The sequence below is a fragment of the Ceratotherium simum genome, chromosome 23, assembly GCF_057802395.1.
Source record: "Ceratotherium simum simum isolate JZ-2026a chromosome 23, ASM5780239v1, whole genome shotgun sequence".
In the NCBI taxonomy this organism is placed as follows: Eukaryota; Metazoa; Chordata; class Mammalia; order Perissodactyla; family Rhinocerotidae; genus Ceratotherium; species Ceratotherium simum.
In genome coordinates this window covers 34116631-34138829 of record NC_141922.1, presented here as the reverse complement: position 1 = coordinate 34138829, position 22199 = coordinate 34116631, and the positions used below count along the sequence as shown (strand labels likewise).

The 22199-nt window shown below is 34.9% G+C and overlaps 1 protein-coding gene across 2 annotated transcripts in view; it reads left to right on the top strand.

Moving 5' to 3' along the window:
• Positions 1–22199, top strand: part of ZFPM2 (zinc finger protein, FOG family member 2) — a 444555-nt gene that overhangs the window by 199670 nt on the left and 222686 nt on the right. The gene's annotated exons all lie outside the window — the stretch shown is intronic.

Below are 22199 nucleotides of genomic sequence, written 5' to 3'. Positions count from 1 at the left end.
GTTACAAACAATGAAAATTCCTCGAGATGGTTCGAGAGACATATTTATGAACACAGGACACATTGTTGGCTTTAAGTGCTGTTTTCACTTGTGAATACTGAATAAGATAGCCAGAAGATCACATACCTTTAGCATGATTAGTGCTAGGGAGACTCATATTAAAACAAGGGGGCAGTCAGGGAAGAATGGATGTCAGAAAAGAGGAATGATGGGACCAAGGCTCCCTTTTGGAACCTGTGAGAGACCTTTGGAAAGCACCCAATCAGTGGGCGTTTCAAAGCTGTCAAATCAAAAGTCTACCCCAGTTAAAGCGTCTTCCCTGGAGCTATAATGTATCGGTTGTGGATATTTCTCTTGCTACCATGTGATTATTATATTTCATAGTGAAATAGTGGGTGACTGCAGTGTATTCTTGAAATCATGGGGATAGAAGTGATTTTCAAAATTCTTTTAGTTTCTGGTCCTCTTGTTAAATTAGATTGCATAATCATGGCCCAAAAATTGTTCTCTTATAGTCATAAAAATTTTTTAAGATGAAAACCTATCACAATCTCATTTTTTAACGTGATAAAATATTGTAGTTAAAGTTTTATTACTGTTGATCCAATGATGCCAATTCATTGGAGGTAATTCAGGTTTTTTATACTTCTATCAAGGTGCCTGTTACCAATTCTTTGTTTGCTTAGGAAGGACTACCTTCCTAAACTACTCAACCAGACTACTGGGGTATGTAATCCTTGTTAGTCATTGAGACTCTTAAATGAGGAATGGATTGTGGATCTCGCTGGTGAAAAATGAAAATCAAGATAGCTTCATTGAAATTTTAGTATATTTGGTATAGGCTCTATGTTGACAACAAATCTTTGCAAATGAGCAAGGTATCCCTTGCTAATTTCAGAACTAGATATATGTTATATTCTTAATGATTTTGAGAATGATATTGAATACATATCCCTCAATTAAAAGGGGTGTGGTGTAGTACAATCTGCAGACGTTGATTTGAAGTCCTGACCATGCCCAAAACAAATTGTTTAATTTCTTTAAGCCTTTGCTTCTTCATATGTAAAATGGGTATGATGATACTCACCTTACAAGGTTATTTTGAGGATGACAGGAACTGTATCCCTAAGATGCCTGAAAAACCCTTGATAAATGATAGCTTGGCTTCATCCCCTCCTGCCTCCTTTACTTCAATGGAAGGAAAACTATTCGTATTCCAAAATGATAGATTTTATTTACTCTGGCTGGAAGATGTTATGTTCAGGATACTGTCGAAGTGCTATTACCATATCTTTGGAAGTATCTTCTATCTTTTAGGATAGAGATCTTTTCACTTTTCAGCAGTTTAATATTATATTTCAGCTGATAAATGTTGTCTGTCCTTTAGAGGCCAGGAGATCCTGGAGACTATCACTAACAAAAAGTTCAAAACTTTGTCTGTGACATTATTCCTTATTGTCACAGCTTTTTTAGACTTCCAAGATCATTGCTATTTTTTCGATCTGTTTAAAAGCGTAACTTCATTTTACATTAAAGCAATGAGATGGTTCATATTTTCTTCCACCTCTTGTACCTTTTGTTTATAAGTCCGTTCCAAGAAAATTATCCTATCCCAAAGAGATTGTTTGGGATGCCTGAATAGGTCAATAATGTTATGATGTCACTGTCAATATTTGCTCACAAAATATCTGTATTCTGTTCAATAGTGATAGATAAGTGATATTTTGTTGTGGCACCATGAATAGTCATACATCATGTTTTACACACTTCATTGATTTTATGAAAAGCCTCAGTTTGATACTAAAAGAGGGATGGTGACACATGAAATCACTGAATATAGACACATTGGGGAATTATCAATGAAGAGACTCCCTATTCCTCCTGACAACCACCCAGGACCGCCCACATCTGGAAATTTGTTTAGAGTAAACATCACAAGAGTGACTTTCTAAACATTTTCTACTATAGACATTTTAACACACTGCACATTTGGAGCCACAACTCCATCACTGTGACTACATGTTGTGGAAAAGAGTGAGGCCTTGTCTGAGACGTATTTATTGTCTATGGGACAATTTTTATGTGCAGTCATGACTATGATAGATAGTAAACGAACCCATAAAACTGACCTTCAACAATTTACATGCACCTTTGTGAGCTGGAGGAAAGAGCCTTGGATTTATTATATACCTCTTTTTATTACAAAGTTGTAATTATATTGGTGTAGGAGATAGTCACAGGGCGCTAAACACAAAGTTGTCCCACATCAGACAGGCAGATCATGGGATAGTTATATCGTTTTACAAATGTTAAATCCCTTAAGTGTACCTGGAAGAATATTTAGATCTTTGGCCTTTCTTGGTTATCCAATTATTCATTTTATTATTCATTCATGTTTCTCCCACCAAAGAATTTGGGCTTTATGCACGTTTAAAAAGCAAAATATTTTCAGAGCTTATTATTTTAATATTCTCAGAATTATTATTTATTAAATCTAGTTTTCATCAGTATTTTCCCTTAAATGTTACTTTGGATTATTGTATCCAGATTATTTGCTTCTTTCTCTCACTTTCGCTTTCTCAATCTCTCTCTCTTTCTCTGTATCTTTTTCTCTGTCTCTCTGTCTCTGTCTCTGTGCTCCCTTTTTTATTTTAAGATGAAAGACTATTTTTACGTGGTAGAATATTTTTTATATAAAAATAATTCAGTAATAAATTTTAACCAGAGATTTGGGGAGGGCTCATATATATTCAGAGCCTTGATTTTTTGAGGATGTTTAGCATATGGAGTTCATATTTACAGGGATCTCAATGCAGGCTCTGATATTTGAGCAAGGTTTTGTGAACATGGTCAAATGTCTTAATCTCACAAAGCCCCAGCCTTTTCATCTGCTAAATGGAAATAATATGCTTCACATGGTTTTTGTAACAGTTAAATGAGATAATACAAGAACGGCAAGTAGGTTGGTACATGGCACGTAGACCTTACGAAGTCTTAGTTATGATGTATGATAAATTCATAATAATAACATTTGTTTTATAGTCAATAAACTTTGTTAAAATTACTAAAAGCTAATTGAATGAAACTTACTTTCTCTTAATAAATGTAAGTTAATGGATTTAATCCTCTCCTTAAAATTTAGTTTGTAGACCCTTCTTTAAAATACTTGTTCCATTTGAAAGAAGCTATGTAACATCCATTTTAATGTTTAAATGAAAAAAGTGGTCACTACATGTTAGGGAATTATTTTTAGCAAACTGCATTCTCATCCTTTTTGTAGATCATTTATATGCAACTTCCTGACATCACAAAGAAGCAATATGAACATATGGCTGAAAGTAAGAAATGGGCGACAAGTTCCCACATTCAGAAAATTGCAGCTGGAAGTTTTTTTTTTCCCTTTGCTTCCATTGCATCGAGTTATTTAACTTGAAAAAATGTTTATGAGTGTGGAATTTGTTTTTTATATTATACGTCATTTTCATCTCAATGCCACTACATGACTTTGAAACAGTTTCTTGTAGCTTGCAGTTTTGGTAGTTTTATTACTGTAGACTGACCTGTAAGTTCAAATTTTTATTCTCCAAAGTTAAAACATGAACCCATGTCTCAAAATTAGGCATTTGATGCTTATTTATAAACCAATGGAATTCTGCAGTAATTCAGAATTACAGAATTACAGAACCTATACAAAGTTTTAATATTATTCCTGATAAAATATTTTGAAATGCATGCTTTATGTTAGGTTTTATCATACATATTATACTATTTAATTGTTACAAGAATCTCATATGATAGGTAATATTTCTCTCATTTTTATAAATGAGGACTCTGAGTTTCAGCGTAACCAACTATCCCATCACACAGTTGTTAAGTAGCAAAGCTGGAATTCAAACCTATGTCCATCTGACTTCAAAACATACTCTCTTTCAATTCCATCATGCTGTGCCTGTACTTTTAAGTGAAATATCATGAATATCCTGGATCAAAGAAGAATCTTTATATTGCAAGAAACACTTGACTTATTGAACAGAGTTTCAGATGAACATACCCATTTAAATGTATTTACATCTTGCTTAAAGGCAGTACTTCCCAAGGAAACTGAAAGCAATTAGATTTAATTCACTTGTAGGTGTACACCTAAGGCCATACCTACACCAGCCAAATAAATGGAGATTTTAGTATCTTTCACCAGGGAGCAGTAATATCTGTGTTGCCATTTTACGAAATGTATAATCTTACAATATATTTCCATTTAAAACAGTGTAGCAGATTAAATGCATTTTGGCAGTGTATTTCTCATATTTCACTATTTTCTTGCAGTATTGTAATGACTTTATCTGTCTCAGTATAGCGTCTGAATCTCACAAAAAGGAACAGATGAGAAAATGAATGCCAAATGCCATTTAAATCACCTGCATTTTGAAGAAATTGCTAATAGTTTGTAAGTGTAAAAAGTTATTTTTCCAAAAACAAACTGACATTTGCAGATTGATAATGAATATTATAGATGTCTTTCTGTATACTGAGAAAATTAGTAATTATAATTAGTATTTCAAAATTAATATTTTGAAAAAATTTGTCAAAATTTACTTTTTTTAGACTCAGCAGTAATAAAAAAAGACTCCAACGAGGGAACACTTTATTATTTATGCAATAAATAATCCTTATAAAATAAATAATTATTTTCTGACAGCTGCTGTAATTAATTTTTATTTATTGACTATAAGTTACGAATATTATAGTTGAAGTTCTACAAATAAGTGATAAATATTGAAAAGAGAAATGTCATATTGTTTGTTTTCAGTTATTCAGTTAATGAGTTGGATATTTGAATATTCAAGATAATTTCTTTCCTTACAATTGTATAAAGACTAAGGAGATAGATTTTATATTTGCTTCAGTTGTTGATTATTCTCTCTGTAGTGGGACAGGTTAAATCCATTTGGTTGGCTTTGGTTTTGATAACTATAAATTAGTAGGTTAAAGGCTTTCAAGGTTATAAATCCATATTTTTAGCTGAAATTTTTGTTGAGATAATTATAGATTCCTTCCTCCTTTCTTCCTTCCTTCCATCCTCTGTGTATTCAAATAATATTTATGAAATCCTTACTTTATTCCAGGTATAGTACTAGGAACTATAGGAACAAAGTTGATTAGACATAATATCTTCTTTCCTGAACCATATAACTTGTTAATAGTCAGCCAGACATTATCATTGACATTAGTCAGGCATATGCATGTACACACACACATGCTACAGTATGGTAGATACTCTAATGGATGTTGGTGCAAAGAAAGGAGAATGTGGACAATTCTAACTGGAGTAGATGGTTGTCAAGAGGTATTTTGGAGGACTGCCTCTTTTTGTACCTTTTGGTACTCTACACAATGTTCCCATACAAATTACAAAACTTGAGGTTTCTCATATACTAAAATTCTGAAATAAAATAGCATGTTTCATAATAAATTTCTTAATTATAGGAGTAGGAAAACCTCACTAGTCTGAGCTATCTAGGGGATGGTCATTCCTAGAATGGGTATTAGATTTATAAAAGAAATGAAGACCTGTCATTTTCATTACATGCGGTAGAATGTATTTATGACTAACAATATTCTAAGTGAGGTCAAGTGGGGATGACCAGGGTTTGTAACTGGAGTCTTCTTTCACCCTTCCCTAATGATGCTGGCCTCTTCTTTTCTTGTAATTGTATTGTGTGTATGTTGATTAATTTCTCTTTAGTGCTTTAGAATTTATTCTATTAAGTAGTCTCATTTCAAATCGTGTTTATATTATTCTCTTGCTTCTGGCTCCTGTTTCAAATTTTAGCTCTGGTCCTGCCAGCTTGATTATAATTCCATATAATGAAGCTGAAACTGAAAACATTCTACTCTAATTCCATGTTCTGGAGAAAAGGAGGTGTAATGGCCCGTATGGTTGTGATTAAATATAAAAGTGGAAGTGTTTACTTTATTGTAGACACAAGTTGGGTTGAAGTATTGATTTAATGCTCTTCAGTGGAGCAAAATTATTTAAGGAAAGTGATCCCCAAAATGCGTGATGATTACAGGGCCATATGTAAAAGTAATGCTCATTGCATGTTTGTTCAGTGAATGTATCGAGAAATGAATGGGTTGGGGCCGGCCTGGTGGCGTAACGGTTCACAGGTTTGGATCCTGGGCGCAGACCTACGCACCACTCATCAAGCTATGCTGTGGTGTCATCCCGTACACAAAACAGAGGAAGATGGGCACAGATATTGGCTCAGGGCTGATCTTCCTCAGCAAAAATGAGGAAGATTGGCAATGGACGTTAGCTGAGGACTGATCTTCCTCACCAAAAAAAAAAAAAAAAAGAATGGTTTAGGACTAAATGCTGCACACTTGTCCCACAGCTTACTCTTGGAACCATCATCTTTCCTGACCTACATGGGTTAGTAATAAGTAGCAGTAAATACTGTCGTTGTATAGTAGCTTTGATCTGTTCATACTTTGTTGGCTTTGAAAATTCAAAAGAATAAATTAATAATGTACTTTTAAAAATGCCATTTTTTCCTGAAGATATGCTTTATTTATGTTTAGCATCCTTGGTTTAGAAGCTCAAATTGTTCATCAGAATGGCCAGAAATAATGATGATAGTGACAATAATAATGAATCAGCATTTTCACGGGATTCTGGCTAAGGAATAACCTTTGATTTTGATGACGAGAGATATGTAAGTGTGAGGGATTATAGTAAGCAATATTTTTGAAGAAATGTTGGTGGGAATGTCTATTTGGAATACTGCTGTTTTCCGATCAAGAAATTAGGATTGTCCCCGACAATAATATAATTGTCCATTATACATTTAATCATTATTATTCAGTATAGCAGTGTTCGTTAGAGACTTCTGTGTCTTCCTAGCAGCCGTCTTTCATATAGTGGATGATTGTAGCTATTCTTTAATCTTGATCAACTCTTCTCTCTCCTGTTGTAACATTTAATTGCATCAATTTGAGACAAAGTGTTCTATTGAGTTAAAAAGGAAAAAAAAAGGAATGTGTACGTCTACTCTAAATAACTTAGAAAAAATAAAGACCAATATTCCCCCCCCAAAAAAAGATTATGACAACTAATAAAGATGCTTTTATTTTCATTTAAGTGGTGTACCATAGGCATCAATTTATTTCCCGATTGTTCCTCTTAAGTTTGTTGTGAAAGTAAGACTATTAGGTGAGGGACTCAGTATAATGTCTGGCACATAATAAGCACTCAATAAATGCTGTAGATTTTATCTTGGTTATTTTATAATTGGGAATATTTGAGGAGGGAAATCTAATGATGGATAGTAAGGTAGGATAAATGTTTTTCATTGTTTTGATTATTCAAGATTTTTTTTCATTAATATATAAGCATATTCCTTATTTTCTCTTCTCTGGAACTCTGTAATGTCACAATAATATCAATGGAGCAGTTAATCCTCGTTATCTAGAAATGGAATGGGTGACTCACCTTTGATGTTAACGTTCACAGCTACACACGTTTGCCTGGCTTAGCTATAAAGTAAAAAAACAGTGTGGGGTTACTATGGCCTGAAGCTCTCCATTTCTTGTGTGGGTAGACTCAGCTCCGGGAGCTACTTCTGTCACCTTTTGGATTCAGTATTTTCTTTTATGCCTCCATTTTTCTTCCTCTGGAACGAAAGTGATTCTGGGTGAAAGCTAGTCCTAGTTTGCGAAATTATGGTTATCACGCAAGTCTACATATTGAATGCAAGTAGTGTTTATCCATTTGTTTCATTTTCCTTCTACATTATTCTCAATTATAAAATACTAAGATGAAATTTATAACATTTATTGAATACTTATTATGTGTGCCAGACATTATATGGAGTCTTTTACCTATATGGTCTCATGTTCACAACAAACTTAGGAGGAACAATTAGGACATTAAATTGAGGCCCATGGGAAGAAGCAGCAAGTCAGTGGATACACAGAGAATACAAACTGGTTCTCAAGATGCTCAATACCGTTTTTTCTCGTGTGATCTGAATTGTTGAATCCCAAGAGTACATATAATCCCCACTCTTAATGATTTATGGAATCATTGTAAGAATTTGTCAAAGCTAATTTAAGAACATCCCATCAGTCACTCCTTATTATCTAAATATGCAGTTATTTCCCAGTATGCTCATAAAAGTATCGTGGTTTCCCTTTTTTGAGTCAGATTTATCATATAAGAAAATACAAAATTTTTGGATACTAATGCATTTGGTGGGGGAGAAAATATTATAGATTATTATGACAAACTGAAAGTAAAGTGCTCAAGCCTATGTTCTTAGCAATGGAAAAATCACTGCTTTGGGCCAGCCGCATGGCGTAGCAGCCAAGTGTGTGCGGTCCGCTGCTGGCGTCCCGGGTTTGGATCCCGGGACACACCAACGCACCGCTTGTCAGGCCATGCTGTGGTGGCATCCCACATAAAGTGGAGGAAGATGGGCACGGATGTTAGCTCAGGACCAGTCTTCCTCAGCAAAAAGAGGAGGATTGGCATAGGTGTTTAGCTCAAGGCTGATCTTCCTCACAAAAGAAAAAAAAAAGGAAAATCACTGCTTTGACTCTAAATAAGACTTGTTCATTATTACTTCCATAGTGCAATATCTGTTATACTTTAACTCTGTTCCAGATAACTGATACTTGAGATGAACAATATAAAAAAAAAACAATGGATTTGCAGAATGCTATTTACTGTCCGTGGTTTTAATCAAGTTAATGATTCTAGAGAAAGTTAGGTGTAACTTATTTATTTGATAGCTTAGGGCAAGTTATCTTTACATTTATACCCATCTTTCCTTTAAAAACAAACAAGCCTTTTTGAGGGGTGTCACCAATGGACATGTTTCTAGATATTTGACAGATATATATTATTCCAAACATACTTTCTAGCTTCTAATATTTATTTATAAAAGCTCTTGGTATTTGTAGGCAACATCTATTCATTTACATAGTAGAGTTTTACAAATATCCTTTAAATTTAATATCTTTTTGACTATGTGAGTATTCTGATATATTTGTTGTTATTGCCAGCAAGTTGGTTTCGACTCCTAGTGACGCTGTGTACAGCAGACCAGAACCCTGCCCAGTCTTTTTTTGTGCCATCTTCTCACCTCCTGGTGCTGTATCAGACAACGCTCTGCTGGTATTCATAGAATTCTCATGGCCAATTTTTTCGGAAGTGAGTGGCCAGGTTCTTTTTCCTAGTCTATCTTAATCTGGAAGCTCTGCTGAAACCTGTCCACCATGGGTGACCCTGCTGGTATTTGAAGTACCGGTGGCATAGCTTTCAGCATCACAGCAACACGCAGCTGTCACATTATGACAACTGACAGACAGGTGGTATGGTTCCCTGACTGGGAAATAGATCCAGGCCGTGGAGGTGAGAGTGCTGAATCTTAACCACCAGACCCCCAGGGCACTATTCTGATATATAGTTATCAAATAATAATAAAGTTAAAAATCTAGGAAAAAATTTAAAGAAGAGCAATTGACTTCTTGCATCAAATACATAGTTTAGATAATTGTGGTCCCTTCTGGGTGCCTGACTGTGATATTAAGAATCACACTATTATTTCTGAATGTACTCATCTGTCAAAGAACAAATAACTTCACCTAGTCCATCAGAGGAAGAAGCGATGAAAAGGGTCCCCTTTAGGCACTGTAAACTGAGAGGACAGGATGGATACACTCATAGATGAGCTCATCTCTCTGACTTTTAGTGCTTGAGGTGATAGCTTCTAGTATCATTATCTCAATTTCAGGAGTTTTGTGAAATTATCAAAAAAGAGAAAAAATTTTTCTAATATTGAAAATATTTTATAAGAAAAGGCTAGTATTATTTAAGATGAAGGCAGCTTACCAAATCTTTTCCAATGACTTTTAGAGTACCAATTTGTCTAAAATTAACATATTTACCATAGTTAACGACAGGAACTCTTACCATCAGTTACAATTTCTATGATCTTAAAACTTTTCTACAACAAATTCCAGTCATTTGTTTCTTACAATTTGGTAGTAATTTTGTCTCAATGCAATGCTTTCTAATTCATTGAACCTCTGCCTTACAAACAGTTTTATTTGTAACATAAGTGTATTTAAATGCTCATGTTAACATTGTATCGCATTCATTTTTGAAAGAGATTATTTCTGATCTATTAAAGGAAAGAGATGGCTTATACTGTCCTTTGCTACCTTTCCCTCCTCTGATGCCATTCTTGATTTCTTTGGATTGTCTTAGTAGAATTTTTTTTCTTGTTGGTCAAATTTTATCTTCTGTGTTTACCAAAAACTTATATTGGGCCATAATTTTCTCACCTCATTAGAATAAGTCACATAAGGAAAAGATTTACATTAGATTCATGTTTATATTTCCAGTACTGAGTATTGTGGCTGGCATTATATGTTTAAAAATAATTTTGAATGAGTCAATACTTCTTTAAATAAAGTTCAGCTGAGTGTGGATTTATGAATAAAAGAGTCCTGGAAATAATTCTGCCTGCAAAATTTTAATACCTGGTGAGCTCTCATAGATCTATTGGGCCATGCCCCGAATGAAGGTGTGCAAGACTTCCTATTAGAGGCCACTTCATAGAAAAGATATTTTCAGAGGCAGTTGCTTCTGTTTGGAGGAAAGGATCAAACCTTGGATCTGAGCAGCAACCTCTGAGCTTTTATGGAAACTACACTCATGAGTAATAATATCAGCCAGCCTGCCTGCCTGCCTTCTCTCCTTCTTCTCTCCCTCCTTTTCTTCCTTTTTTTCTTTCTTCTATATTCCTATATCCCATATTCAGGTCGGAAAGGGAAAGATTCAAGGAAAGTAAGAGAAAAGGAGAGAGAAACTGAAGGGAAGAGGAATAACATATATATTGAACATATACCTACTTCACCCATTGAGTGTGTTAAATGTGTGATATAGAAATATTTTACAAGTTTAGAGAATGTGAGGGCACCAGATTTTCTAGTTTGCAATCACTATGTACAATTGCACATCAGAAAATTTTCTTCGGGGAAAGCACTATCAACCAACTGAAAAGATGGAGAGTTGTTTTGGAATGTTCAGAATGCATTTTATACTTTGTACTCTTAGGAAGAAAACCTTATATCATTTCTTATGCTAGTAATGACATGCTGTATTGAATCAGACTTTCAATTTTTTGGTTTAGTTTATTTAATAACTAAATATTTTCTCTGAAGTATGATCATTGAAGGTAGGGGCGAAACTCCACTGTTTTAAAACCATGTATTTTAGATTTTTTTCTCTCTGAAATTTTTGGCACAGAAATGTAAAAGTTTATTGTGAACTCTGATAATCAAACAATAATTTTGCCACTCTTCCACCTGTAAGGCTTTCCCAGTGTTTTGTTTGTTTAATCTTTTCTACCACCTTGCCTCCTTCAAAACTCACTCCGTGGCCCCGTCCTTCAGGCACTCACATTCTGCTTTCCAAATTGACTGGCAGCTAATCTTATAAATGAATCCGCTCTAATGGCTGCTGATATGATACTAGGGCTTGAGGTCAATCCTTCCAACTAGTTAAGTTGTTAAAATTTTTTAAAAGAGCCAGTCTGATAAAGTGAAATGAGCCTGAGAGGGTCAGAAAACCAGGGTTGGAGTCCTAGTTTCACTACTAATTTTGGAACTTAAGTAAGTTACTTTAGCTTTGAGTCGCAGCCCAGTAAATATGATGGTAAAAAATGGTAAAAATTATACCTACTCTGTCTGCTTACTTCTCAGGGAAGTAACTATTAAAGTGTGTGTTATAAAATGAAACAATACTATGAAAGTACACAACTGAATGATTTTAATGCTTTCTAGAAACAATGATTTAACCCCAAGCACTAAACACGCACACACACACACACGTTTATATTTTCTGCAGCGCTGACAGGTACAAAGCTTTGTGGGTTATCTAGAAAGTTCCAAGTATAGCTATAATAAATATCTACACATCACTTATAAGAAGAAAATGATGAGACATATTAGAGTTAAAATCACATATTGTGGAAGTTCAAAGGGAGAGATCACCTCTGAACTTCTGGTAACGAGGGGCTGTATGAATCAGGGAAGTGTTCATCAGGAGGTGACAGATATACTTCAAAAGATGGTAGGGTTTAAACCTAACACTAATGATGGGTATTTTGAGTAATATACCACACAGCTAAGGTCTTCAAAACACAGAAACATCAACTATGTACTGCACCCAAGAAACAGAGTGTCAAGGAGCCTGCTTTTGGCAAAATTTCTCTTGTCGGTTATGTGTAACTTAAGAATATATGCAACTGTGAAGATATACAAGTGTTAATAAAAGACTCTAGAATTACAACTAAATGACCGCAGCTTGCTTCATCATTAGGAATTATATTTTTGGAAGTATTTTCTGAAACTAATAAAATTTTCCGCAATGCAAGTTCAAACTTTATTTTATTTTATTTTATTTTATTTTTATTTATTTAACTTTTTCTCCCAAAGCCCCCGTAGATAGTTGTATGTCATAGCGGCACATCCTTCTAGTTGCTGTATGTGGGACACGGCCTCAGCATGGCCGGAGAAGCGGTGCGTCGGTGCGCGCCCAGGATCCGAACTCGGGCCGCCAGCAGCGGAGCGCGTGCACTTAACCACCAAGCCACGGGGCCGGCCCCCAAACTTTAGAAATAAAAAAATTTTGTGCCAGTGTTATGGCTTACATATTAAATCTTTCCAGAGACTAAGGCATTTTCAGACTAAATAAATATATACATGTATTGTATTTATTGAAGGTGCCATATAATAAGAGAATGAAATGGATGATATAATTAATGCTTTACTGTTTAGTAGTGCACAGTACTTATTTTTCCAAATTTGGAGATCCACATCAAGGTTTCATAAAACATTTCAGTATTATATATGGTGCACTGGCAATAGTGTTAGGCATAAACACAAGTATCCTATGATCTATATTCGTTGGTGATTTGTTAAATGTTTAGTGTCTGTGGTTCTATTTTCCACTCCATTTTTTAAAACTCTTTCAAATAATGCTTGTACTTTTTGTTCTCTGGATAAAACTTTTCTAGTTTATAATGGAATACCACTTTCAGACCAGTCTTCTGGGCATTTCTCTTATTGGCTAAGAGTACTTTACAGTGCACTGTTACTTCCCTGGATTAGATTAAAAGCTTTCAAAGTAATGCTATAGTTTTTCTCATGTTGTTTGTTCATCTGTCAAATCATTCTGGCATCCTTTGTTTCTCTAATATTGTTATCTAAAAAATCACCTCCCACTCCCAAGTGGAGCTTCATATAGACCTTTCCTTCCAGACAAAACTCATCGTAATCACAATCAATGCTTAAGAATGTTTATCTGTTAAAGCTTGTCAGTATATTTTCTTTCATCTCCATCTATACCATTTTACAATGTAAAAAATATAACTATATTTTGGTATATTATAGGCACCAAGCTAAAGAAATACCTCATGAGCCAGTGAACAAGTGTATGTAGTCTTTAAATATCAGCAATAACCTGTGAAAAGTTCCATTGTGCACCAACTACCTTCTTCTAAATTAATAAATGTAACCTATGAGAGAGAGCTTGCAATTTTAATAGACGAAAGTAAACACTGTGTAAAATTTAGAACCATAAGTATCAATGAAGTCCATTGATGTTCTGTATTAAATGTTCTTTGAAAGCTTATCCTTGCTTCTTTTTCATTGAACAGGATCTATGGTTGATTTTTGCTCAGAGTTTCTCTTTTGGAGTTTCTCCTCCTGGAGAAAACAAGCCTTCCCTGGCCAGTACTCTGCAGGCCCTGACCCCTCTGTGGCCCTCCTGCCGGTAGACTGACTTTTGGCTGTTGTTCCTCCACTGCTGTTTCCTGTGTCTGCTAGCCCAGACCTCTCACGTCCATGATGATTCCTCCCTGAGCATATCTCCCAAAGCATCCCCTCCCTCTGTGTCTCAAGATTTGAATCAGGAAGTGGTATTGGGTCAGCCTGTGACAAGGAGGGTTGTCTGGAAGGTCACGGAGGGTTTCTGGCAGCAAGAAAGCATACTGTGCCAGGTTTCTTGAGCAAAAGAGTGGTGACTCCCTCCTCCTCCTTCTAGCAGCTGAAAAGTGTCCGGAAACTGCGGCTCCTCCTTCCAATGACTTTTCCAAACATTTGCAAAAGCTAGTCACACTCCAGGTGAATATTTTCAGACACCTAGGATGAGCTGTTTTTTTTGTTTGTATAAATAGACTGTAGAGCAAAGGGCAAAATATGGCAATTTCTTTCTGTCAATCTTTAACATGGTCTCTGTGTATAAAACTTATTTTGTATGTGAATATGCGGGTGAAGGCTTTCTAGCTATTTCAGATCTTGGTGTTGTTTTTAAAAACATCTCGAATTTTCTCCTTTCTTACCAATAATATTACTACCTAGAACTATATTTTCTCTCTTCTATTTCTCTATCTTGAAGATTTGTAGTTTTCAGTGGGCCTTAGGATAGAAAGAATGTCCAGACATATAATAGCCTCAGAATTCATCCTTAAGTCCAGCTAGAATAATAAAGTAAAAGGTTCCTGAGTTTGTAATACATGCCAATATTTTGTAGCGTATGCATGTAAATTTGCTTCTTAAACAATGATGGACACATTGATTTCTATGACTTTTTAGAAACTATAGCCAAAGGGTACATTTTGTATGCTTGAGAAATGCAGTACTTTAACTTGCTCTAGGTTTTAGACAATTCCAGTGTCTTGTTTTAGAGTTTTTAGGCACCGAATGCATTGTGTGAAAAAGGAATGTTTCTATTTTACCACCACCATTATGTTATCTTTTCCAGTGCAATTACAAGCTAATTCAGGGCTCTTTGTGTTAGACTAATAGCTTCTGATTTGCTCCTGTCACCCAGTACCTCTTCATGCACTTCTAATACCATCTGCAGTGCCCCTAGCACTTACCTAGGGTGAGCATTTTTCTTTAAGTAGAGACTCATCTTTGGCAAATCATTAATGGAACATCAAAAAGATCCCATCTGTTAGAGTTACATATGGCTAAGATCAGAATTATCAAATATCTCATTTTTTTCTTTATTCTTTTTTTTTCTTTCTTATCCACACAATAAATGTAGTTGTCAGCAGGATAAGTTCATGCGCCGGATAAGGTCACAATTTCATTTAGTGACAACTTCCAACAGTACGAACTTACAAGGTTCGATTTATTAAAGAGTCAGAAGGGATAAGATCACTGCATGGCCAGCCTGATTTATCAGGGTTTGACTGGAGTACTTGAATAGAGAATGTCGTATTTCAAGTTTATGTTCAAAACTGTAGTTTAGTGTGTGTTATGACTGTATGACTCAAAAATTGAGAAGGAAAATTAGAAAAGGTATCCCTATAAGGCAATTTGTAGCCACTAACCAAGAACTATCATTTCCTCTGCCAAACCGTGCTTTGAGATGAATCAACCTAGCATAATATAAATGACACTATTTGCCTTAAAATGCAGATGAAACATGCTGTTATTAATGCCTGAGGAAATACACGTAGTGGCAAGGCTGCAGTTTGGCTGTGAAGATAATCAGCAGTTAAATGATCGTCTTACCCTCTTATGTATCTGGCAGGCAGCTGTCAAATGGTTAAACCATAAAATAGCAAGAGCTCTGCCATACTTCAGCCACCTTGGCTGACTTTGAAAATGTTTTGAGATTTTTAGAATCTTTGAGCGCTTTTTGAACTCAGCATGACTTTGGGGCTGTCCATGTTTGATACCGTGATGTATAATGTTTTCCAACCACGAAGAAAATATAAATATGGGTTCTGACGCTATTGCCTTCTGTTATAGTAAGACCTGATAAACATTGTGAGCTAATTGATGTGGTCTGCTTTAAAATTTGGTTATATATTTAAAACCAAGTTCAAACCAATCCAAAGTTTATTTTCAGCAAGTGAAATATGATCTTCTGTCATCTCATTTACTTGCAACCATGTCCTTCTATGAAATCTGAGCCTGGAGTTAAGGGAGGCTCTGTAAATACCATATACATTTATGTCATCAACTTAATACTGAATTCAGTCGACGTATGATTGCTGATAACTATGCTAAAAGGCCCACATCTTGTCTGTTCTCCTTTGGTGTCTACAATTTTCATATACTTTGCTTTCTAAAGAGGCATCAAAAGGATCCTGTTAAAAAGAAGCAAACAATGGCTTGATAGCGCCTTCAATAAAAAAAAGATTTGAGGGTATCTCTCTTGATTTTAAGTATTTTTTTCCATCAGTGAATTTCTTTTATTTGGGGAAAAAAGTGGGTTGATATCTTAAAAGCTGCGGTATGTCTGGTAGTGATTTCTGACTTACGGCTTTTTTTTTTTTTTTTAAGTGAAGCTATCATAAGTCTTTGAGTAATCACAGACTTTTAAAAGTATGCATTATCAAGAAGATAAGAGAAACAGCCCTCAGCACTAACAATATTATCTTTTACCAAAATTGATTAGTCCATCCTATGTGTCTCAAATATTTTGTGTGAACTTACCCAGCATGTGAAAAATAAGGCTTCTTTTTGAAGAATAGCTGCAAAAATATGAACTGGGCAGAGAAGAAAATCTTTATTTTTCATCCTGCTCCATATTTCACAGATGAGTTAATGTATGTGAATGTAGTAAAATGTTGAACAAATGAAATGAGTGGTTGTTTAAATACAAAGAGAAGGCACATATTAACACAACTTTTTTTCTCTTTAAAATCAACTTTTTACTAAAATTAAGTCTATGAACCCATGAAAATTTTTGTCCCATCAACTATGTTCAATTGGTATTTTGCAATTACCACGTGTCACAAACTATACTAATTACCAAAGGATAAACAGAAATTTAAAAAATATACCTGTTGTTCAAGATGCTTATACTCCTGTTGAGGTGAAGAGTTACCAAGGGGAAACCACTAGGGAATAATTAAATGCTAAACAGTGTAGTGTTGGACTGTAAACATCATGACAGTATTAGGGAAGGAGAACTCAGTTTGTTCTTGGGTTCAGAGACATTTGGATGAAAGAGAATAGCTTTGGGTTTGATCTTGCAACATTATTAGGGTTTATCAAGGCAGCCAGGAGGATGATGTGTCTGCCAGGTAGCAGGAACCATTCTCAGAAAGGTGTAGAAGTTAAACTGGAGATGAGGAGGAGAGTACAGTGAGGAAGACCTTCCTGACTGTAAGGAAGAAGAATGTAGTCTGGAGAGCAGAAGAGAAAGTTGGGCAGACATTGTAGAGTAACATTGTGGTGGTATTAAGATTCAGGTATAGATGTTCAAGTTGGGATGGTTAAAATGGAGCTAGTGAAGGAACTTTCACAAATGAGTGACATGATGAAAGTGGAGTTTTATTTATTTATTTATTTTTTTAAAGATTTTATTTATTTAATTTTTCCCCCCAAAGCCCCAGTAGATAGTTGTATGTCATAGCTGCACATCCTTCTAGTTGCTGTATGTGGGTCTCGGCCTCAGGATGGACGGAGAAGTGGTGCCTCGATGCGCACCCGGGATCCGAACCCGGGCCACCAGCATTGCAGCGCGCGCACTTAACCACCAAGCCACAGGGCCGGCCCAGAAAGTGGAGTTTTAGTAAGTTTATCCTGGCAGGAATTTGGAGCCAGAATTGGAGCTGTAGAGTGAATTGAGGCTGGTTGGTCCTCTACATCTGAGGTGATGAAAACCTGGGAAATGCTGATGAGAAAGGTGAATCCAGGAGATATTTGAAAGGAAGATAAGTCAAGGTATGGGGAGGATTTTGGATAGAGGTGTTAAAGAGGGAATGTGATCACAGACACTGGTGAATAGTTTGATGTGCTGATGGAAGTATATGGACATGCTCTTAGAATGCTTCAATTTCTTTTTGATGAAGTAGTAAGTATTTATTAGGTACCTTGTATATGTTATCTGAGTTAATCCTCAGGCAACCATATGAGGAAGATATTGTCATTCCTATTTTGTATGCAGAGACTGAAGTTCAAGGGGTTAAGGGACTTGCTCAGCATCACATGGCTTTTTCCATTTACTCTTCTCCACTTCAATTTTGAACCCATTCCATTCTGTGTTCTGGCCTCTCATTCTACAAAACTCCTTTCACTCCAAATTCCTGTGATCTCCATTTAATCAAAGGGAATCTTTCCAGTGCTTTTCTTACCTTCCTAAATTTTCAGATTACTTGATTGATCCTACCTCCTTTTAATTCTCAATCAGTCCATTGGCTGAAATGGTACCATATATAGTTTCTTTTCTATTCTCTAAATTTTCTGTGCCTGCTCCTTCATCACTCTGCCTTTTGAAGATCCTTGAAACTCTGTCCTAGGTCTTCTTATTTTATCATGGTGCACCTTCCCCTAGATCAACAATCCTATGGCTTTTATTACCATATACAAGCTGATTTTAATTAATGAATAAATGCCAAAATTTATCACTCTAGTCAAAACCTTGCTTCTGAGCCCCAGGCTTGTACCTGCCCTCTTGACTTCCTTATAGCTACTTCAACCTCAATGTTTCCAAACTATAACTCGTCATCTTACCCTTCAATCTTTTTTTATTTGTTCCCTATCTCAGTAGGTACATGACCATTCGCCCCTTTGCCCAAGCCAGATACTAAACATCGTTGTTGGATTTTCCCTTCCCTAACTCCTAAAATCTAAATAATCACTAAGTTCTATGGCTTCTACTTCCCGAGCCTTATGGATTACATTTTCTGAAATTTATCTTGGATCCAGGCTTGTTTTATTTGTTGCTTTATGCTTGGGCATAGCCCACTGTCTGGTATTTAGTAGATACCCAATAAATATTAATAGAATATATGAGTGAATAAATTAATGAATAGAGGCAAAAAAGAATGAACAAACAAATCGAATAAGAACTGGAGCTTTGCTTTCTGATTTGAAATCTCTGATCTTTTCAAGTCAAACATCCATTTTATGATAAGCTGGTTTTAGGACCGGGGCCTTTGACCCACCACCCCAGTGTTCTTTCTACCTCTCATAATATATCGTATCTGGGGAAAGAAAATCATGGTGTCGTGACCACCTTACCAAGTAGTGAGTGAGTGTAGATCGCTCTTTATCAATGACAAACCAAAGACTCAGAAAAGATATAACTTGTTCAAGGCCATTCAGCTGGTTATTGGATAGAGTCGGGGCTAAAATTTAATCTTATTTTTAGCGCAGCAATGTTTCCTCTATTTCATGACACTTATTAATCTTTATAAAATTAAAAATATTATACTCTTAAGCAAGATGTAGTAAGTTAAATTAAATATAACTTCCATTTATACAATGTCTTCTTTCTCTTGTGATCATTAACCTATGTAGCCTTGATAGTATATAAATGCTCATTATTTGCAATGTGCTTGCAGTTCTTTATAACACTGTTGTGAATAAATGAATATTTTTGTTTAACTATTTCAGCAACAGAAAGGATTTCTCCAAACCTCAGAATAACGTTTTGATCAACAAGAAAGGAGACTGGAATTTGCCTGTTTGTCTAATAAAGTTGAAAAGATTGACTTGATAGCTTGAACAGTTACTGGACTTTCTGTTATGGCCATCTTTAAGAGCTCATAAAAGTATTTCTGGTCCGCTTAAAATTTTAATGCATAGTCAAAGACACCTCAAAGCATTGTAGATATTTGGATATCACTTTATGATCTGCCCTAAGTTTGTAGTTCTTAATCCATTAAAAGACAGACCTGCTAGTAAATCCACAGGTATAGATAAGAAGTCACTGTTTGACTGAGTCTGAACTCTTTTCAAATGAAAAATGTCAGTGGCAGAAGGAGAGGATGAATTACTTTTTTAAAGGGTTTTCAAAGATTCTCATGATTTCTCTGGTATCACTTAAATATGACATGACTTTTTTTTTGTAAAAACAAGCAAATTATTTGGGCATCATTTTTCTGTAGAAAAGAACATACTTAAATAGTGTTTAGCTGACCGATTGAAATGTATTTTATCTTTAAATGGTAAATTGTAAAGAAATTGTTTAAAATGTAAGTATGGTTGAAAAATACTAAGAACTCCTATCAGATAGAAATTAAGCAGTTCCTTTTCAAATTGAAAAATTATCCTAAAGATTTAAATAACTGCATTATCACATATGAATATGCATGTATACATTGAGGGACATTTCCCACTGAGTCCTTTTTGACATCATAATAGGTTGTTAGCTGTACTCTGTCTTTGAGGAGTTTCTTTACAAGGCCTCTGATTCCAAAGTATTAATCAAGAAGATTGTACAAGGATGAAAAACATTTTCAGGGGAAATCTAGAAATAGGTTTGTCATTCCCCTCGTAGGAAACAAGTTATTATTGTTCCATTCCCTAGACTCTGGATAAGCTTCAAGGTTTGATGCTTAAGCATTAATATGTTATTTAATATAGATATTCTATTTATAAAACTATATTTCAGAAGCTCAGACTTACTGAATATTTTGGGGGCCATTTTTCTCATTGCCAATCATCTTTAGTTATTGATACATCAGAATGAAAAAAATGGGAGGTATATGTCTGTCTTAATGAGTTTAATGAGTTCTTCCATTTTTAGTGTATTTGAGAAGTGGGCGAGGAAGGGAGTATGAGAAGAAAGGAGAGTGGAAGTGTAGTCCTTGAATTTAGATTTTTTACTGTGAACTTTGAATTGTTATTTCCATTGAATCTTCATTGTTCAGATACTGTAAATTTATATTTCATAATAAACACAATTTAACAAATACACAATATTTTAGCTGATTGTGGTTTATATACATTGATTTTGGTTTTTTGGGTGAGCAATAATAAAAACATAAAAAGCAATGTCTGGTATTTTAACTATTAAAGGAGGTGACGCAAATGTAGAAAAATAAAGAAGAGATATAATTGAACTCAGGGTGATGGTATTGCCTTTAAAAACATCAAGATTAAATCTACATATATAAAGATAGTTATTGATTTGAAAAGAAGCTAAGGCCAGATTATGGCAAAATTTCATAATATACTACCTACCATCACTTATATATCATTTTGAAAATGTAATTAGTGAATATATTCTATTTTATTTAGAACTTGCCTCAGCTATCTATTCTATATGGTTTTCCCTTTATATGTCTTCCTATTCCATTCCTGTCCATTTTCATGTCTGCTCTTTTTTTTTTTAATTTTATTTATTTATTTATTTTTCCCCCAAAGCCCCAGTAGATAGCTGTATGTCATAGTTGCACATTCTTCTAGTTGCTGTATGTGGGACGCGGCCTCAGCATGGCCGGAGAAGCAGTGCGTCAGTGCGTGCCCAGGATCCGAACCCGGGCCGCCAGCATCAGAGCGCACTCACCCAACCGCCAAGCCACGGGGCCGGCCCTCATGTCTGCTCTTGAGCAGGCTGAGAAGAAATACCATTAAAAATAACCAATAAGTTATATTAAGATTAATATTTTAAAATATTAAAATTTTGGTATGATAATATGGTATGGTAATACTGTAGGGCACAATAATCATAGATTTAATTATATAAAGAGAAAGGTTCCAATTCATGATTGAGATTTTTTTCTGTTTATCCCAAACAATGTTTAGGCTGATGGCCATTCTTTGAATTTTTGAAGGCTTCAGTTATTTATTTTTTTTATTAATCCATCATTTATTTCTTAAGTGAGCATTTGATGAATTCCTACTTTATGCCAGTGTATATACCATTTTTACTTCCTATTTCCCTTTAATGATTCCAAAGTAATAATTTGGAGGAAATGAAAGGAAGACTACCATCCTAACCTGGCTGTTTCTTAAGTGTTTTTGTGCAAACCCTTTTGGTAACATAGAACTTACCTAAAATACCAAATATAAAAAAGTAATGACTTTGATTAAACATTTTTTTATTTGGGAAAACATACATCTTGACTTTTTGTACATGTAGATGTTTTATCCACTGAAACTAGTAGTAATTTCAGAAAATTATCAAGTACTTTCAAAAACACTCCAGATGTTGTTTACCGAGAGTCATAAGTAACTATAATGAAGTTATTACCTGAGATATCTATCTTTAATGGTAATTTTTTAGTTACATTGGCCATCAATAAGAATTTTAACTCTAAGTCATTGTCCTAATGTTTCTTGTCTATCTGTTTTGGCATTGGATCAATGCTTTTTGAGGAAGTGTTATTATGTCTGGTTCTTAAGGACTTACTGAATAGAATTCAGTAGAT